This window comes from Diplotaxodon limnothrissa, linkage group LG7, assembly GCF_057381915.1.
Source record: "Diplotaxodon limnothrissa isolate DT_005_m linkage group LG7, D_limnothrissa_male_GT1.1, whole genome shotgun sequence".
Taxonomy (NCBI): Eukaryota; Metazoa; Chordata; class Actinopteri; order Cichliformes; family Cichlidae; genus Diplotaxodon; species Diplotaxodon limnothrissa.
Genome location: NC_140602.1, coordinates 68,261,669 through 68,280,670, shown reverse-complemented (window position 1 = coordinate 68,280,670; position 19,002 = coordinate 68,261,669). Strand labels below are relative to the sequence as shown.

Here is a 19,002-nt window from a genome sequence, read left to right as displayed (position 1 = left end):
CCCTCCCCTTTCGACAGGTTGTGTGTGAGACTTTAAATCATCAAACTGTAAATTATGAATTTTAAATTGTTATTGATCCCTTTACCCCGAGTCCTAAAGTGTATATTTATTTTCTTACTCATTTTATATTTATTGTTTGTTTACTTGCACTGCTGTAACTGGAGCCTCGTCATCTCGTCTCTCTATATACTGGACTGTAGCGGAGATGACAATAAAGTTTACTTTGACTTCAGCAGCGAGCAGGCGCACCGAGGGCTCTCGCGCTCACTTTTTGTGTATAGAGTTTCAAAAAAACATCGGTGCAAATGATAAGTCTGTATCATGATGTCTGGTGTTTTCGTGTTTGTTGGTTTGTTTTTATTTTGTTTTATTTTGCGAGTTGGTTATTAGATGCTGCTCCAGCCGGTCAGAGAATCCCCCGCCGCCCCGCCCTCTCCTCTCTGCGCTGCAAGCAGCAGGCGCACCTCGCAAACGGGAGGGCGCCCTTACTCCCAGCAAAAGGGCGATAGAAAACTGTTAGGATGCCTGGGTCGTTGACCCAGGGTTTTTGAGTTTATTATATTATTTATCATTTCTAGTCTTTGGTTTCTTTGAGTTCTGTCTTATGGTTTATGTCTCTGTCTTCTCTAGTTGCTCTGTCTCCCCTGTCAGCTGTATCCCCTTGTCTAGTTGGCGTCTCTGTGTATCCTTAGTTGCTATAACCCCGTGTCCAGTCAGTGTCTGTCTGCCCTGGTCCCATGCCTCTGTTCCCTCTGTTGCAGTGCCTGCATGCGAGTCTGTGTCTTTAGCTCAGTCTGTGTTATGTTTCCTGTTTTACTTTGAAAGTCTGTCTCTCATGTAAATGCGTCTGGTTTTGCCTGATTTGCCCCAGCTGTGTTTCCCTCCTGTTACCCATTCCCTGATTGCTCCCTCTGTGTATTTAAGCCCTGTGTTTCTTTGTGTCTGGTTGGTGATCTACCGTCATCTTGCTGTGTAAGTTTATTTTGGCGTCTCGGTTTTTGTTACTGTTTGAGTTTAGCATTAAAGCTGTTTTGAAGTACACTCTTGCCTCTGAGCGTCTGCGCTTTGGGTCCTCCTTACCACCACTCCTGTCTGCACACAGCCCTAACCTGACAAAAACTGATCGGTGCCAATGCCATTCCCAATATGCACTGGCTGACGTCGGGGCAGCACAAGTACGAGCATTTTTTTTTTTTTTGCCGATGCCCGTGATGCCGCCCCCCACCACGATGCCACCCTGGGCAACCGCCCGTGTCGCCTAAAAACCACTACTGCCCGTAGTACAGAGTAGACAAAATCATTTTGTCTGGAATTAAAGTTCAATCCCCAATAAGTGTATCCAGACAATTGAAATCTGATGCTAATTTTTTAAAACAAAGGCTTGCTAGGTGCCTTCCTGCCGTTACGCCCTGGTAATCCCAGCGCAGTAATTTTCTTCTCATTATTATTCCCATAAATCTGTGAATTTTTAAACAGTTTCCACTTTGTTTGTTTTTGTATTTATTCTGATATAATTAATCCCCCCCCCCCCCCCCCCCGCGCATCTCCCTGTTGTGCCACCCGTTAATAAAAAACCTGGAAACGCCCCTGTTAGTTGACACTCGTAGGTCAAACAGCTGTGTGCGTGTTTACATGAGCGCGTGAGACTGTGAGAAGACTCCAACACACAGAGAAACGTGTTATAAACGACCTTTTACGACTTTTATGTGAAAACACAAGCCTGAGCATCAGAAGCGCTCATCCTGCAGCTCACTGCCCTCTCGTACTTTGCATAGATACCGTCCTTGCTTCCGGACTTTTTTATAACTTGCGGGCTATAATGCAAGTTAACTTTTACTTCCTTGTACACACACGCGGATAGAGGAACTGGCCGTTTTGCGGGTGGCCTTTTTGTCAGCGCTCTACATCCTCTCCTGTTTCACTTCAAAACTCTCAAATCATGATTAGATAGAAAACAAACGAGCGGCGACTTTGGGAGCTGTAAGGAATCGATTTCACTCACAAGGTAAGCCGGACACTTTACTTTTCTTTATTTTTTTTCCTTCTTTTCTGTTTTTGGTGTCAGTTTTCTAGCGACCGCGGTGTGACACAGTTCAGCTGGCTGAGGGGAAATCCGCTTTTTGCTGGCGGCAGCTGCAGCAGTGTGTGCGGGGCTGCAGAGGATGTGTCTGACCAGGCGGCTCAGCGTGGAGGCAACTCCGTGTCAGAGCGGGACCGGTACCTCCGAAAGCCTTCACGCACGGCGCACTTTACATTTCTTCTATGGGGAACTAGTTTTGAGGTGAACCGTTGGGTCCACGTGGAAGAGTTTCACCCATATTTAATTCCAATACTTCAAACTTCACTGTGTTGGTCAGGATAATAGACACGGGGCCCTCTGCGGCTTTAGTGTGGGGCTTTGTGTAGCTGTTGTGCCATTTTATTGTAGTTTTGCGCCACTTTTGTGAGACTTGTTCTATTCCATAAAAGTCGTTTTTGTGTGATATTGCATTTCCTTGTTGTTGCTTCTTCTCCTGCCTTGTTTGGGGTTATTTGTGTGCTTTTTGTCTTTGTTGGTCGTTTTACGTCAGTTTCACTGCTGGAAGGTTAGTTATTGAATATTAAGAGGTCGCAGATTAGTTGCTCTGCTAAAAATGTCTTGCATGAATAACTGTAATGAGATTATCTCATAATGTGGTTGTATTTTTAGGCAATTTTAAGTGATCTGTGCAGAAGACCTGATTTAAATCAGGGTGTGCACGTTATTTTAGTTCATGCCTCTTTCTCAAGTGTGCCAGACCATTAAAATCACAGCACCATAACCCGTAATGTCAGTATCTTTAAGTAAAGCACATTATGAGAACAATACGTCCTTAAAAAACTGTCAAATAACTAAAATATTATTTTGGTTTTTTTTCCTCCTCAAGTTAGCAATCCATCTTTAAAACAGGAGTAATAGCGTCTATGTTTCCCACATTCAGTGACTCTGCTGTCTTTGGATCTCAGTGGAAAGGCACAAAGCTTTACATCTTCACCATTCAAACAACTAATTCACAATTCAGGTCTTTTCATGCCTGTGTGGCAATACTGGCATCACCACACCAGGAGCAGTGTGCTTTTTCTTTTCTGAAAAGGTCTTTGGCACAGGATTGTGTTTTCTGCATTAGATGTTTCCTCAGCAGCACGTTCACTGCTGCTAAACAAGTTTTATTCTATTTAGGGCCGATTTCTGATTTTAAATGGAAAAAAAAAATGTTGAATTTCCAGCTGTGCAAGGCACTCGTGTCAGACAACATGGCCCCTGCTTGGTGTGGTTGGCTGATCACAGGCATGGGCGACTGAACTTGCTAAGAGCATCACTGAGGCGGTGCAAATTCAAACCAGAGAACTGTTCAGAATCAGTGCTCAGACTTTTACTGGCAAACCTGTGGGGTCTGTAGATGCAGAGGGAGCTCCTTACAAAGACTGTTTTGGAGATCTTTGGCTACGTGGAGTGAAGGATTACAGGAATTCAACCAGCACGCAAGCTGCGGGAAATACTTGCACACACTCTTCCAAAAAGCCAGCGCAGCATTGCCTTCGTTAAACGCTGATTGGCTGTAAAGGTTAAACAGGAAAGGGAACGACCATAGAAGACTTTACCACAATGATAAAAAAGCACAAAAAACAACAAAGATCAAAGAGGCATGGTTAGAAGCAGAGACGGTGGACAGTTTCCACTGTTTTCAGTTTCACAACACCACCAAGGTCTCTGTATGTCGTGACATTTATCTTCTCTGTGGCAGGGATGAAGCTGAAGGACCAACAAGTGCACAGCACGAACACGAGTTTCTCACGTTAGTAGCTGTCCCTCAGATCTGTATCTCTGCCCCTTTGTCCACAGCGACAAGATGTAGACGTATTTCTGTAAATCCCAGTTGTGCTGGGACCATTTTACCCCTGATGGTGTTGCACTCAAATGTCCATCTTGTCCAGAGTTATGTGAATAAAGGCTTTCCTGCATGGGAAAAGATAAAAAACAAACACAATAAACCCCAGAATGTGAGTTCTACTGCACATTTTCAGCTCATCACAGATGCCGTCTACCTGTCCAAAACTCACAAGAATCGTTATTTGTCCTACAATATGGGTCAGAATTGAATCAAGTTTGCATTCAGTGTTCATGTAATGGGTCTAACACGAGGTCACCGGTTTGTCTCTGTCATTCTCTCTCACCAAACCTAAAGAACGCATCACTCTCTGTTTGTGCTTCACACACGGATCGTGAGCCAGATGAGCAGCGACATCTAGATTCCCCTTTATGATCACCAACGTTTGTATGAGGAGTTGTAATTTAAGGATTTTCTGAGCAACTGAAGTTTTCTTCCATTCTGTTGACTGCAGAGGTGAAGTATATCACAGACAAATTTGTCACATTTATTCAGGAATCTCTAAACATAATTTTCTCTTCAGTTTGCATCTTGATCATCATCTTGTGTCTCAAATTGTTTCTCAATTTCCTGGTTCCTTTTCTTCCTCTTTGCATTGCTTTTGATCAGTTTGAGTTCACACTGTGTCTGTTTTGTTTTTGGTTGTTGTGTATTGCTTTAATTATTGTGTCCATCTACGGTCATTCTTTGGCTCTTTGAGGGTCATTTTGCATCTGTTTCTTTTTGTGTATCATTTGTCATTTTGTGTCTCTTGCTTTTGTGGTTTGAAGTCCTTTTTGCCACACTGTGTCACCTTTTGCCCTTTTTGTATTTCGTTTGGGTCTTTTTGCCTCCTAATGATTTTGTCTGTCCTGTGTCTCTGCAGTTTTGCTTCTTTTGTCTTTTTTGTCATATTAGTCTATTTTTCCTCATTTCGTGTCTCTCTTTTGGGGCCTTATGTGCAGAGTTGCTATGTATTTTATGCTATTTGTTCATTGTGCATGCGTTGTGGTCATTTTTGAGTCTTTTGTCTTTCATTCTTCTTGCTCATAGCGCGCCTATTTTTGTATAAATATAGTATAAATATCCAGATGGAGACACAAATCATCTTCTATGAGAGGCAAATGACTTCAACAAGACATGAACAAATTCTAAAGAAATTCAAGGACTGAAAATAAGATTTCTGTTTGGGTTGCCATGAGAAACAATGAGACACCAAATTACCAGAAAAAGACTCAAATGGACCATAAATAGCTGCACGTTGCCTTCATTCAGCAGACGTGTGTCCTACAGCTCGTAGTCTCATAACCTTCCTTGTCCTTTTCATTTCACTGAAAAACCAATGCAACGACGTAGCTGTAGCTCTGTGGAGCGCTAACACAGCCGTCTGTGAAAGTAAAGCACCTGCAGAGACGTTAAAACTAAACGACAGACCCCAGAGTCACCGTATCTGTATCGCTGCTTCTTTTAAGGGCAGATATGCGGAGAACATTTTCATGCACGTCCTCTTGATCGTATTGATGGGGCTAACGGGTCTAGCCTGTTCTCTTGTTCCTTTTTTCTCACAGCCTTTGGCCGTAGATGTCTGTTGAAGTTGAATGAATACATTGTTGGCTGGCAGGAGGGAGATGGCGAAATGCAAACAAACACCAACAGTAATGTTCGCGTCCACCTCGTGGATCTAAACTCACTGTTGATGTTCACAGAAACACGCTGCTCCAGCTGCTAATAATCATTTTACTTCACTATGGCAGTGTTTGCTTAAATGGTTAATATTGATCCTTATTATTCACTGACACCGTCCTGTGAACTGTGTGTGTGTAAGTGTGTGCAATCGGTTTGTAAATACTGCAGCAAGTAATTAACTGGAATATTTAGTTTTTTTGATATTCCAAATAATTTCCCAAATATGTGATGAGCAGTAAAACAGCCGCCTTGAGTCAGTACTTACAACATAATGTAAAGTGTTTCATCAGGTTAACTGGAAAGTTTAAGCAGACTGACTAATCTCAGTGTTGTAGCTAAATTTGTCAAAAAGTAAACTTTTTGCTGTTTGAAAAGTTCAAATCTGTGTGGCAGCCGTAGGAAATGGCTCTGCAAAAGATTTCTGCAAGAAAAATAGAATTTTTAACGCTTACCATTTGTTCTCTGCGTGAACAGAGAGGCCAGGCTTCAGTCCCCCGGTCTGCCCCGATTACCCACGCCGACGACGTCCTGTCCTTGAAAGTGTTCGCACGTGTGCGTGCAAGTCCATGAAATGTTTTGAATGACTTCTGATAAAATTTGGCTTCCATCCATGGAGATCTTCACGGCCCGCTCAACGATTTATTGGTGGAAAATTTACAAAAAGCCTTTTAAATTAGAAACTATGATCCTTACAAGATCAAAACTGCGTGGACAGAGCAACATGTAGGAAGCACCATAAAAAGATTTAACATAGCATGTCATATTTGACCTTTGACCTCTTCTTCAAGGTTAAAAGAATGATCTAAAAGTGATAATAATGCTGTTTGGAGCTCTTTAATATGGAGATACGTTTTCAGATTGTGTTAGCATGGGATACTTACTGAGTACAGCTGATTAATTTATTATTGTGACTTTGTTATCCACCTTACAGTAACAGGTTATTACTGTTCAAATATATAACAATTTAAATACATGTGAAATATTACTGAAAAAGTTCCTTTTTTTTAGTTTTAGAAAAGAAAAATACACTTTTTAATTTTTAATATTAAAATGTAATTCAATAAGGTAAATAACTGTTCAAACTGCACTACAAACTCGTTAAGGACGTTAATGTAGAAAAAAGCCCCCAAAATGAACAAACTGTAAATAATTTGTTAAATCTCGTATCAGCTGGTAGCGTGATGTCACATATTTATTATCATTTATACAGATGTTTGCAAAAAGAAAAGAGCAAAGTAACATTCTGCATATTTGGTGGGGTTTTTTTTCTTTTCTTTTTTAAATGCATTTTAAAACTGTTTGATCCAAAGTTCATATATGTGTAATTGTTAAAGAAGCAATGAGCTAAAAGAGGCTAAACCACAGGTGTCCAACTCCAGGCCTCGAGGGTTTTAGATGTGTCCTTGATCCATCACAGCTGATTTAAATGGTTAAATTGCCTCCTTAACATGTCCTGAAGTTCTCCAGAAGTCTGCTAATGAACTGATCATTTGATTCAGGTGTGTTGAAACAGGGTGAGATCTAAAGCCTGCAGGACACCGGCCCTCGAGGCCTGGAGTTTGACAGCCCTAAACAATTTAGCAACTGTGTGAGGAGATAAATAATAATAATATCAAATCTCTTTCATGTGTTTATCGTAAAGCTTCAACAGTTAAACTTATTTGAATAAATGAGTCGAAATTAAGTTTTTTTGTTTTTGCCGCTTCAGCTCTTTAAAATCAGGTTTCATATATATTGCTGCAGTGAAGCGAATGCCATTAGATCTGCACTGTTAGTCCTCAGACTAAACAAGCTGAAGATGTCAGTTTGTTCTACTCTTTTCTTAAAAACATGCGTAGCTAAAGTTGTTTTCATTACTGTTTAAATGGGGTTTTTGTTTCTCTGGTGCTTTTCATTCATATTTGGGTTGCATGTAAACAGACTCATTATTCTAACTTTCTTTTATGGCACAAGTGAGTGGATTAAAGTGAGCCACAGACTCAGTAATGCAGCCAAATTATGAATGCATCACCTCTGCGTAGGCCTGTGGGGTTTTGAGGAAGATGTGAGATAACGTTGTCCTATACTGCAGAAATGATTTGACTTGTGATAAATACCCAAATATTAAGACAATAGCCATACAGTTCATGTTAGGGATAATTCAATCCAGTAAAAACGCCGAGTGTAGAGCTTAGAAAGACCGACGGACACGGACATCTGTCCTCCTTCCTCTGCTGCTGCGGCGCATTCACTGCCTGCAGGTGTTGCTGCTAGAAAGTGAGAGGAGGCATTTCTCAGCCTGCAGCCAAGTTAAAAAAAAACTGCTAGATTTGAGAGTGTGGCACATTAAGCAACCAGCTGTTCTATATACATACATACATACGGCTCAGCGTTAGCTCGGTCAGAACAAAACTGCACTCTAACTACGAGCAGAAAAACACCAAATAAGAAAATAGACTGAAGCTTTTTTAGATTCTAAATGACACTTCTGAAGCGAAACGTTGCACAGGCAAAAATGAAACTGTTACAGAGACAACAATCCTTTTGTGGAGTACAAGAAAAAAGCATAAAGGAAGTTTGACGTCTGTATGATTTAAAGAGCTGTAGCGCGTGTTGCACCTCACCCAGCACCTCAGGCTGATGTGTCATCTTCAAGGTGCAAATCTTCATGCTCTTTCTGTAACATGCATCTCTGTATATCTGCTGTTAATCACCCGTAAATGATTCTTTTGTTCCACAGCATCTTAAACAAGTTGCTTTAGACTTTAGCTGGTACCTCACTGCAAATATTGATATTAACCAACACGTCTTTGCTGAGGATGAGCTGGATCCTTCAGCCTCTTCAGTGCACGTGCTGAACTCAGCAACTTTCTGAGTTGCTGAGGCCACAGTGGCCTAGTTTACAGACAACCACAGACTGTATATAAAAGATGGGCACAGCGACACAAAGCCACATATAGGTTTTGGGACATGGCGGTTGCTGTTCTGGCTGCTGCTCTGTTACTTTTTGGAGCCAGAAGCTGCATTCGTAAACTGCACGAAGGACACATACATGATTTGTTGTTTTTGTAGTTTTGCCTCTTCGCGCCACCGCAGTGGATTTTAAATCAAACAATCGATATGTGATGAAAGTGTAGACGCTCAGCTTTAAGTCTTAAATACAAGGGCTCATTAACTGGCCACTCATTTTCAGAGGCTTAAAAGTAAATTACTAACATCATTTTCAATTTAAAAATGGATGAAAATCATTAGCAGTTCATAACTGAGCCCGTGGACATCCCTACATGCCGTTTCCCCCCCGAGATGCTCTGCCAGGCTTTTGCTGTGGCTGACTTCTCTTGCTTCATCTGTTGCACAGGTTGCTTTCGGCTCATTGTCCATCTGAACTTTGAAGTCTGTCCACACGGTTTTGCAGCATTTGTGTGAATCTGAGCAGAGTGCAGTCCTGTCCACAGTTCATCATGAGCAGTCACATCATCAGTAAACACCAGTAACACGGCCTCCATGACCTGTTCGTTACCTACTTCATACTTTTGTCATGTCGTTATGTCGGTAAAAACAGGTTAACCTCGGTTTAGTTAGTTCAAAGAGGCTTGTTTGGATGTTTAATCTGCTTCTTTTAAAGCCTGGGCATCTCTTGATGACAGCGATACTCCTTCCTCCTCATGAGTGTTCCTGACTTGGTTAGATGTTGTGAAATAGTTTTTCCTTAACCATGGAAATAATCCTGTCATCCACTTTAGTTTAGTCTTTGGTCTTTCAGTCTGTCGGTGCATTCCTTCTGTTTATGAATGAATCCGATTGTTTATATGGTCAGTTTCTGATATCTTTCTAACCGGTTTATTTTTGGTATTTCAGCCTGATGGCCTCCCTCACATGTACTTATATTGTTTTCAGCTCAAAATTACAGTTAAATGCGATAAAGAAGAGAAAGTCTGACTCTATTGTTGCATTATAGCTTTTTTAAATTTAAATCTTTTCTATAGAGATTTCTGAAACAGGTATAAATTCTATAAAAAGGTGGGGACCTTAACCCAGCGGTTCCCAACCCCCAGGCCATGGACCGGTACCGGGCCGCGAGAGTTGAGGCTCGGGTGTGAAATGAATGGTTTTCAGGGTTTTTTTAGCGTTATTTATTCATTTATTTATTCATTTATTTATTCATTTATTTCTTTATTTTACCATTTTTATCATTAACCTGGTTTCCCTGAGTCTTTTCCCGTGTGTTATTAATAAATCTTGGTTTTTTTTGGTACCAGTACTGGTTTTATTTCTCTTTGAAAATATTGTCGGACATAAACTGGTCTGTGGCACAAAAAAGGTTGGGGACCGCTGGGTTAACCAATCCCAAACCCCACCCATGACCTGCTGACCCCATTCACAGCAGTACAATGCTTAGCTGCCTACCATCCTCTTTAGCCAATACACTGGCTATGGAAGCATGTCATACAACCCAAATATAAAAACATGCAAAGTATCCCTGTAAATAGCAGCTTTGTGTTTCTATGAATGCATTCCTTTGGCACCAAAGGTGGTTTGGCTGAAAGAAACATCACATCCTCATTTCACATAAACACAAATCTTCCTGAAATGTTTTCCATACAGTCGTGCAGGATGTTCACCTGACTAAGGCCTCAGTTTGTGCTTAATAAGTATGAGGAAATTTGTTAATGTAAATAAGATCCTTAATAGGGACTGTCCCTCACTGGACTTCAGTAGGAAAAGCAGGGGCATAGTGCTGTAATTATGTCAGTTAATTATTCACCTTTCCTCAGAACACTGAAGAATGCTCAGTGTTTAATGTTTCAGCCGTATTCACAGGAAAGCACATCCTGGATTTTTACACATACAGACGTACTTTTAATCATATGTAAAGATAAAAATGGCATTTCTTCTTAATCTATGCTCTGTTTTGACTGTAACTCTTCACTAACATTTCTTAATGTACTGTATTCAGTGTTGTGACACACTTCACAAGAGGTAACTCAAAGTTTACGCAGCTCAAAGTGAAATCTTTCATGTTGGAGGCATGTTCAGTCTCCAAGCGGTTTATTTGTTCTGTTTTTTTTCTCCTTCTCTTCACCCAACCCCTGACAAACAATTGTTACAACTACTTCTACTCAAAGAGCTCAAAAATATTAGACACATTAACAATGTTATGCTGAAGTGCATGATAGTCACAGTGTAAGGAACTTTCAAAGTGTTAAGTTTTTGTGGAAAGGTTTTCAGTCTCTGTGCAGTGCTGTGAAAAACTGAATCATCTGAGACTCTACAGGCCTCAGCTGGCAGGCTAAGTGTTAAAGTTCATGAAAGGACCATTAGAAAAGGACTGAAGTACGGCTTTCTCAGAAGGGTTGCCAGGAGGAGGAAGCCTCTACACTCTAAAGAAAAAACGACAGTCAGGTAGGGCTGCTCAATTAATCGAATTTTAATCACGATTACGATCTGGGCTTTCAACGATCATTAAAAATGACTGAGCCGATTATTAGCCCCTCCCTCATTTATCCGCGACACCTTAAAGGCCGGTCCGTGAAAATATTGTCGGGCATAAACCGTCCGTGGCGCAAAAAAGGTTGGAGACCGCTGATTAAGAGGACCCGAGGGAAGCTCGGAAAGCTAAGCAGAAGTTATTTGGAGAGTGACTGCCGTTGGTTGAAAAGAGTTTAAAAAAAAAAAAACTTCAGTGGTGTTGCACACTATTTTATATTATTTTTTTAAAGTCATTGTTAACCCTTTAAAGCCGGTCAGAGCAGCACGCTCCGTTTTGTGTAACTATTTTTAAATCCCTGTAGAACCTGAACCGTGTAAGCTAGCGCAATAATTTGTTTTGCATATGAAACCGGAGGAGTTGTACTTACATCTGATGCCATCAGCTTGTCCTCGGTCACGATTTCCTTCCACATATAGCTTTGCAAAAATTGCATAAAAAGCGCTTGCAGGAACAAAAGCATAATATTCCAGAAACACGCTTTGCCGATCCTATCAGCTGTTCGTAACACTTCCCACAGTGAAATGATGCACCTGCTGTTTTCTTTGCAAATTTGCATCATAGGATTGTTTTTTGTTTTTCCTGCAGTGTATAAAAATTGCTGTATCTCCAAAATAAAACTATGAAGACACTCAAAATAAATTTCCTGTGGTGGGAAACTATTTTTTGCAACTTTATTGTATTTAAAGTTTTGAGGGATAAACCTCTTAAACTTCTCCAAGTAGAAATATATGTAAACAAAACAAAAGCGATTTTCAATTTTTTTTGTAGTTTATTGCACTTTTTTGCAATTTATGTAATTACTATGGACTTAATGCATACATATTATTAAAATATGGGCTATAACAGTTGTATTGATGTATAGCAACTTGAAATGCTCCCACAAATGGCACTACAGCATGTAAAAAAAAATTATATAAGCTCTGGTGGACTTGGTTCTATAGTAGGTCTTAAAGGGTTAAATAAATATCGTCAAATAATCGTGATCTCAATTTCAGTGAAAATAATCGTGATTATCATTTTTGCCATAATCGAGCAGCCCTACAGTCAGGTTTGCAAAGCTGCATCTGAACAAACCAGAAGACTTCTGGAAATATGTCCTTTGGACAAATAAAGCAGGATGCAGCAATGCTGCAGTGGTGGAGTCCTGACCTCAGCCTGACTGAAAGCTTCAGAGAGCTGTGAGACTGATGAAGTCATACAGAAAACAATTACTTCTTGCTGAATCATGAGGTGTAATTAGTTTTTCACAGGGCTGCATATTACAAGGTTGCTGCCTTAAAAACCTTTCTTTTACGGTGCAGTTTTAGCTCCCGAGAGAAACTTGTTAGAGCACTGTTGCATCACCTTCATTTGGGTACTTGGTCCTAGTGCACATTTACCTCACAGTGTACTGACTTCACCTCATTGCATAGTGAGTTGATAGCTTCTCCGCTACATAATAATAAGCTTGTTACGTTCCCTCAGAGTGACTTCTTTAGCTCAGAGTTAGCTGTTGCAACTTTGAGTTTTGTTACACCAGCAACAATATCCTCGAAAGGCCTCACCACCATAACTGTCTCCACCTGTGTGTCTCCAACCGTTTCAGTAGCGTACAGCTGCATGTCCCATCCTCTGCAGTGAGAGTAAGACAGAAAATCCCCCCGTGTCATAAATTTGCTTTATTTCCTTCGTGAAAACAAAAATAAGAGAAAAACTTTGTGATATCATTAACTAACATCATTCACTTGGCATTTGTCAGCATCATCAGTGAAAGTTGTGGCAACAGTGGAGATGTTACTGCACCATCCTGGTAGGTGTTTGCTGGATCTTTGTAACATCTGTGTAACAGCCAGTGTTGGGTAAGTTACTTTAAAATAGTAACTTAGTTACATTACTAGTTACTTCTCTCAAAAGTAACTCAGTTACTTCAAGTTACTCGTTACTTTCAGAGTAACTAGTTACTAGGCAAAGTAACTTTGGTTTTACTCAGAATTCTCTTGTTAATGTGTTGCTTCCATAACTTTGCAGTCTTCTAGCTTGCTTACTTGCCACAAGTGCACTGTGCCACCTACCAATAGAAAGGAAAAAATAATGTGCACATTTCCACGAGAGAAATCCCACGCCTGGACCGTCATTGACTGCTGCCATGATTCTAGCCTACGTCACAGCGTCATGTGCGCCTTTTACATCCAACACAAAAACTGCAGTCGTGGTGCTTTCGATTGTACTCAGAACTCGGAAATTCTGCCTTCTGAATAGGAAGATGTAGGTAACACCAGACTGCAGATGAGCTGCATACAGGGCTGGACTGGGACAGAAAATTGGCCCGGGCATTTTGACTAGAGACCGGCCGCCATTATAGTAAAAATCATAAAGCCTTTGAATGATAATAAACACTGACTGTTGTGACAGTGATGTTCACTGTTTTGATGGTATATATGCATCAATCTATCAATCGTTTGTTGTAAGATTCAGATAATTATTTTTTAAAAGCTAGACATTTTAAATGAGAATAAGAAAGAAAAGTATTTCTTTGTGCCCCCCTTTCCCCGTTAATGCCCTACATGGACCCCTGGCAACACTTTGCTAGATCCGCACCTGCACAGTTACCAGCTGTCAGCTACTTAGAAAAGGATCCTGGTGTTATTTGTCTCTCAGAAACAGTTCATAACTTCCCTTCAACTCATTCATGTCACCTAAAAGGTAAACCTGTTTCTCCATCACCTGCTCAGCTCTGATGATCCAGTAAGGACATCTCCTGGTTTCATCTTCATGTTTCCCTCTCACCAGATAACCAAACCATATCATGACCAGCAGCTTTACAGCTGTGGCTCCAGCAAACATCAGCTGATACTAGAAATTAATATTAAATATATTCTAACAACAGCTGATCAAGCTTAAACGTGCTGCTGTTGTTTAGCGCGACTGGTTTCCTCTTTCGGCGCAAAGTGGGCAATAAACAAACAAGAGAGCGATCAGCTGATCATTGATCAGTTTCATGATTGAAGTAGAAACAGGAGAGGGAGAGGGTGAGAGGATGAGAGAAGAAGAGGCAGCTGTGCAGCAAAGACACAGAATAACTCCAGCTTTGTGCCTTTTCCATTGTAGCTGAATTACGGGACAAACTGTTCCTTTTCACCTCAATAAGAAACGCGTAATATTTTCTCTGAATACCAGACGGGACGGTTGGCAACTCTAATAACTTATGAACAAAATAAAGTTCAACATCATTAACTTCATAGCACCCACCCAGCTGTATAGAAACTCCGTCATGCTAGCTAGCACGCAGTACGGAAAAAGTCAGCGTAACGAAAATAAACTCCACCTAAACTTGGTTCATATCTGACCCAGAGAGACTGCAGGTCATAACTTCTTACCTGAAGTTCAGTTCACACTCGGACCGGCAGCCGCCTCGGGTCTCTCCTCCTCCTGCGTCCCTTTTCCTTCATCCACCTGCTGCCTCCACCACTTGCTAATGTTACTGAATCTGTGGAAGCTCCGCGACAGCCACCACACGAAGTAACGAGTAACGACCCTATCTAAATCCCAGTAACGAGTAACGCGTTCCTGATTTTGGCATAATAACTAGTTACCGTGCTCGTTACCACAATAATAACGTAGTTACTGTAACGCGTTACTTAATAATGCGTTAGTCCCAGCACTGGTAACAGCGAAGCCTGTCGACGTTACAGTAGGTTGCAGTTAGCTGCAGTACCAGCAGAGGGAGATATTTTATTTTAAGCCGATATGAAAATAATGAGTTTAAACAGACTTTACTAACACATGTAAATGCATATTAGCCACCTAGCTTAATCGTTCCTGGCATGTATTTCATACCTTCCTTGTTCACTAGTGATTTCTTGGCTTTAAATGTATCATCTCCCCCTGCAGGTGGGCTGCTTGGACCGGCGTGTCTGTTACGTGCTTTCCCGTGAAATTAGGTTGCTTGGAGACATTGTTTGGCCTGACAATAACAACAACAAAAAAGAATAACAAACAAAAGCTTTCAAGCTTGTCTAAGTTTGCACTGTGTCATGCACACCAACAAACCTCATGCTTCTCATACTGACCACACCCTCCCAGTTTGGTGATTTCTCTGATGTGTCAGTGATGCTGCCTGCAGCCCAGGCATGCAAACTCTAATTGTAGTTTGCTTCTTAAATGGAAATGTCATTTTAAAGCTTTTGAGGGTAATGGTATGTAGATGTTGTCTGTCCGTCTGCAGGCGTCTTGAGTTAAAACTGAAAGACGTAACCTTGGTATGCAGGACTGAGATAATTGTGATTAAAAATCGAATCAAATTGAAAGCGAACAGATTTTGGACAGTTTATAGACTGTATTTTTAAGATGGCACAGCATCTTCACACAGTGATTTCTGGAGGCTTGGGGTTTACACTTTGACCTTCTTTTTTTTGAGTTAGAAGTAGACACTAGATGAGTGTAATGGCGTACAGGTGCAACACACAGGTACACATATGCCTGCTAGTCGAGTTTCAGGAGTGGAATTAGCGGCGCGCTAGCTGCTACAGCTGCCTGGACCAGCACACATGCCACTCAAAGCAGCTTCTCCCTAACTTAACACAGTTGTTAGGAAGGGGGAAATGTTCGGCAGAGGTCAGTTTTTTATACTAGTCTGCAAACATGCATATTTGTGCTGCAAGTCCAAGCATTTAACTGTGGGGATCTGTGGCCGACTCACTTTGGAGTCAGCCTCAAGAGGCAGCTAGAGAAACTGCAGCTTTTTGCACTTTGCGACATGAGTGCTTATGTAATAATGTACATGGGTTGAAATGTCAACACACTGACCGGAGTTGCAGCATGTGTGATCTCAACTTCCACTTCCTTTTGTATTCTGCTGCCTTTCTGTTAGCACACCCCGCAAATGAGATGAAGATATGAAAAAGCAAAAATAGAAATGGTGCCAGATGTGGAGTTTGGACGTGGACCCACTCGTCAGAAAAGACGTGGGTGAGGTCAGCTTCCCATTTCAGGCTAAAGTAGAATCCAGATATAGTGAAAGAATTAACGTGTCGTCACACGGCTCAGAACATGGACATTCCTGTGCAGTGACCTGGATTCAAGTGAAACCATAAAGTCTGAAAACTGGGATGAGATGTAAATGAGTGATTTCTGTTGTTTGTCGTCAGCACCGTGTCAGCCAGAAGGGTCTGAAGCGACATGTGGCTATCGCAAGTCTCCCAAAGCAGCCAGATGACTGTAAGACACGCAGAACTACCACAAACCACACGGTCATGTTGCTATAGTCGTTTTGCTTCACCGGCTATGTATCATGCAGATATTTTGCATCTCCTAGTAGTTGTTTTGTGACTCTCACTCGTTGTGTTATATCTGTTTATGGCCAATTTGCATCTCTTCCTATCTTTGTGGTCATTTTGCATCTCCCAACCTGAATAAGAAGTAAAAGTTCACACTATATGGCTCGTTGTCCTGGGCAGTAATCCACACGTGCATTTATTCACTGTTTTCAGATCAAGTATGTGCATTTATTATTTTTTCTTAATCGTATGTGTTAGTAAAAAGCATCATACATTTCTTGTCTGAAGAAGGGACACATCAGTAGGGATTCTGAATAGACTCTAAATATCTGTTTCGCCTCCTTGTGAAACCGTTGTGTAGTTCAAAACTATTTTTAGGCTCTTGTGTTGTGTCATTGAGGGTCTTTATTTCCTATCAAGTATTCTCATTACCTGCAGATCTGCTGTGTTTTCCTTGCACCCCCTTCATGCCACTCCTAAACCGAGGGGTTCCACAGAGTTCAATCCTGGGTCCATTATTATTGTCTTTACATTAAATGATACCTGCTAAAGACTAATCTTTTAATTGCATTTATTATCACTTTGAAAAACACTTACTTACAATAAGTTCATTTACAGAAATGGCTCACAGAAAATTGTACTGTATGAACCTGTTAAAGGAATACAGAAGAGTAAAAACAAAGGAAACAATAAATGTCTTTAAAAACGATTTAATGAAACAGAACTGGGATGAAGTGTTCAGAAACAGGATGCGAATGGTGCTTATGATGAATTGCTTAGAATATTTACATTATTGTATAATACAAACTGTCCAATAAAGCAATATAGTAGAAAACATGAATATACGGACTGTCCACGGATAACAAAAGGTCTGCAAAAGAAGGAAAAATGCACTATACAGAGATTTCTTAAGAAAGAGAACCAAAGATACTGAAATTAGATATGAAAGATATAAAAATAAGTTAATGAATATACTTAAATATAGTAAGAAGGAATTGGGTAATAATAGAAATAATATTAAAAGATCATGGGAAATACTGAACAGTGTTATAAAACATGGGGCTGGACTAAACAACCATCCCACGTATTTCAGTGTTTCAATGAATATGAAGAATATAATATGGATGTTGTAGCAAACAGCTTTAATCATTTCTTTGTAACTGCTGAAGCAAATTTAGCAAGAACGATCACTGATCCTGGGACAGCAGAGGATAGACAGAAATCCTTATTCAATATTTCTCACAGCTGCCGATGAAAATAAAGTTTTTTAAATTGTCAAAAAATGTGAAAATCAGAAATCCTTGGATTGTAATGATACTGATATTCTTTGAGGGTATTTTAAAACCATTTACTTACATTTCAAACTAGTCGATTTTCAGAACGAATGAAAATAAAAAGTTACAGCTTGGGCAACAAACACCGATTCACAAACTACAGGCCTGCCTCTTTACCTCAGTTCTCAAAAATACTTGAAAAACTGTTTAACAACCGACTGGAAAATGTATAGATAAACTACTCACCGAGAGTGGGTACGGCTTCAGATGAAGAAGATCAACATCATCGGCACTATTAGATCCAACAGAATACATCACAAATTCCACAGACAAAAATCAATATGTGGCCGGGTTGTTCATAATCTTGAGAAAAACATTTGACCCTATAGATTAGGATATATTAATAAGAAAACTGGAACTTTATGGTGCCAGAGGCGTCGTTTTAAACTGTGTTCTGAATTATATAAGAGACAGGAAGCAGTTTGTGAAATGAAAGGGTTATTGCTCTTTATGTATGGGCATTGCTTGTGGTGTACCCCAGGGCTCAGTTTTGGGCCCATAATTCTTTAACTTATACATCAATGACACCTTTAAAGTGTTCAAAGTATTACAAATGTCACTCTTTGCTGATGATACAAACATTTCCTGCTCTGGTGATGATCTGGGACAACTAACCAAATAAATGAAGTTCTTTACAAAAACACATTGTCATTAAATTTGAATAAAACTAAACTGTGTTATTTGGTAATAGCAGTTTAAGTACAAATGTTAACATTCAAATGAATGAAGTTGATACTGAGTGAAAATACATTTCTTGAGGTAATAATAGATGAAAAACTTAACTGGAGAGAATAAGATATGATATATAACATATAATCATTCCAAAGTATCAAGAAGCATTGCAGTACTAGTAATACTATTGCAATGCTAGTTGCATTACTAGCATTGCAATACTAATCCAGTCCAATGCTGCTAGTATTAGACTGGACTTCATATTTTCCACTGTTCACTGGTTTCACCTTACGTAAGCTATTGTGCAGAGGTCTGGGGCAATAACTAAAAAACAACATTGCATTCACTGTTTACTCTTTTTACAGTTCAAATCATCCACACTGCAGGTTACAGGTTATATACACACTCACTACTTTCTCACTGTTCTTTTTGAGAGAAGGAAGTTATAACTTAAGGTGTTTTTGTAACTTCAAGCTGTGACTGTGTGATACCGGGAACAGTCTTTGTGTTTCTGTGCGTGCAGTGAAGCTGTGGACCAGTCCGAGTGTGGAGTTGAGGCAACGTCCAAACATAAAGCAGTTTAAAAAGAGTTATAAAGAAAGAAAAATGCTGAAATTCAGTGAATATCTCTGTTTAGCTTATGCTTACTGTATTATGCAATTAACTTTAAAAAGTGGAGGTATTGGACGGTGGGAGGA

General features: G+C 40.3%; 1 protein-coding gene across 1 annotated transcript in view; it reads left to right on the top strand.

Annotated features, from left to right (window-relative positions):
• The first annotated feature begins 1,971 nt into the window (after nucleotides 1-1,971).
• Nucleotides 1,972-19,002, top strand: part of plcg2 (phospholipase C, gamma 2) — a 48,141-nt gene continuing 31,110 nt past the window's right edge. The window contains exon 1 of the mRNA XM_085358803.1: nucleotides 1,972-2,005. The gene's annotated coding sequence lies outside the window, so the exon portion shown is untranslated. The remainder of the gene's footprint in view (nucleotides 2,006-19,002) is intronic.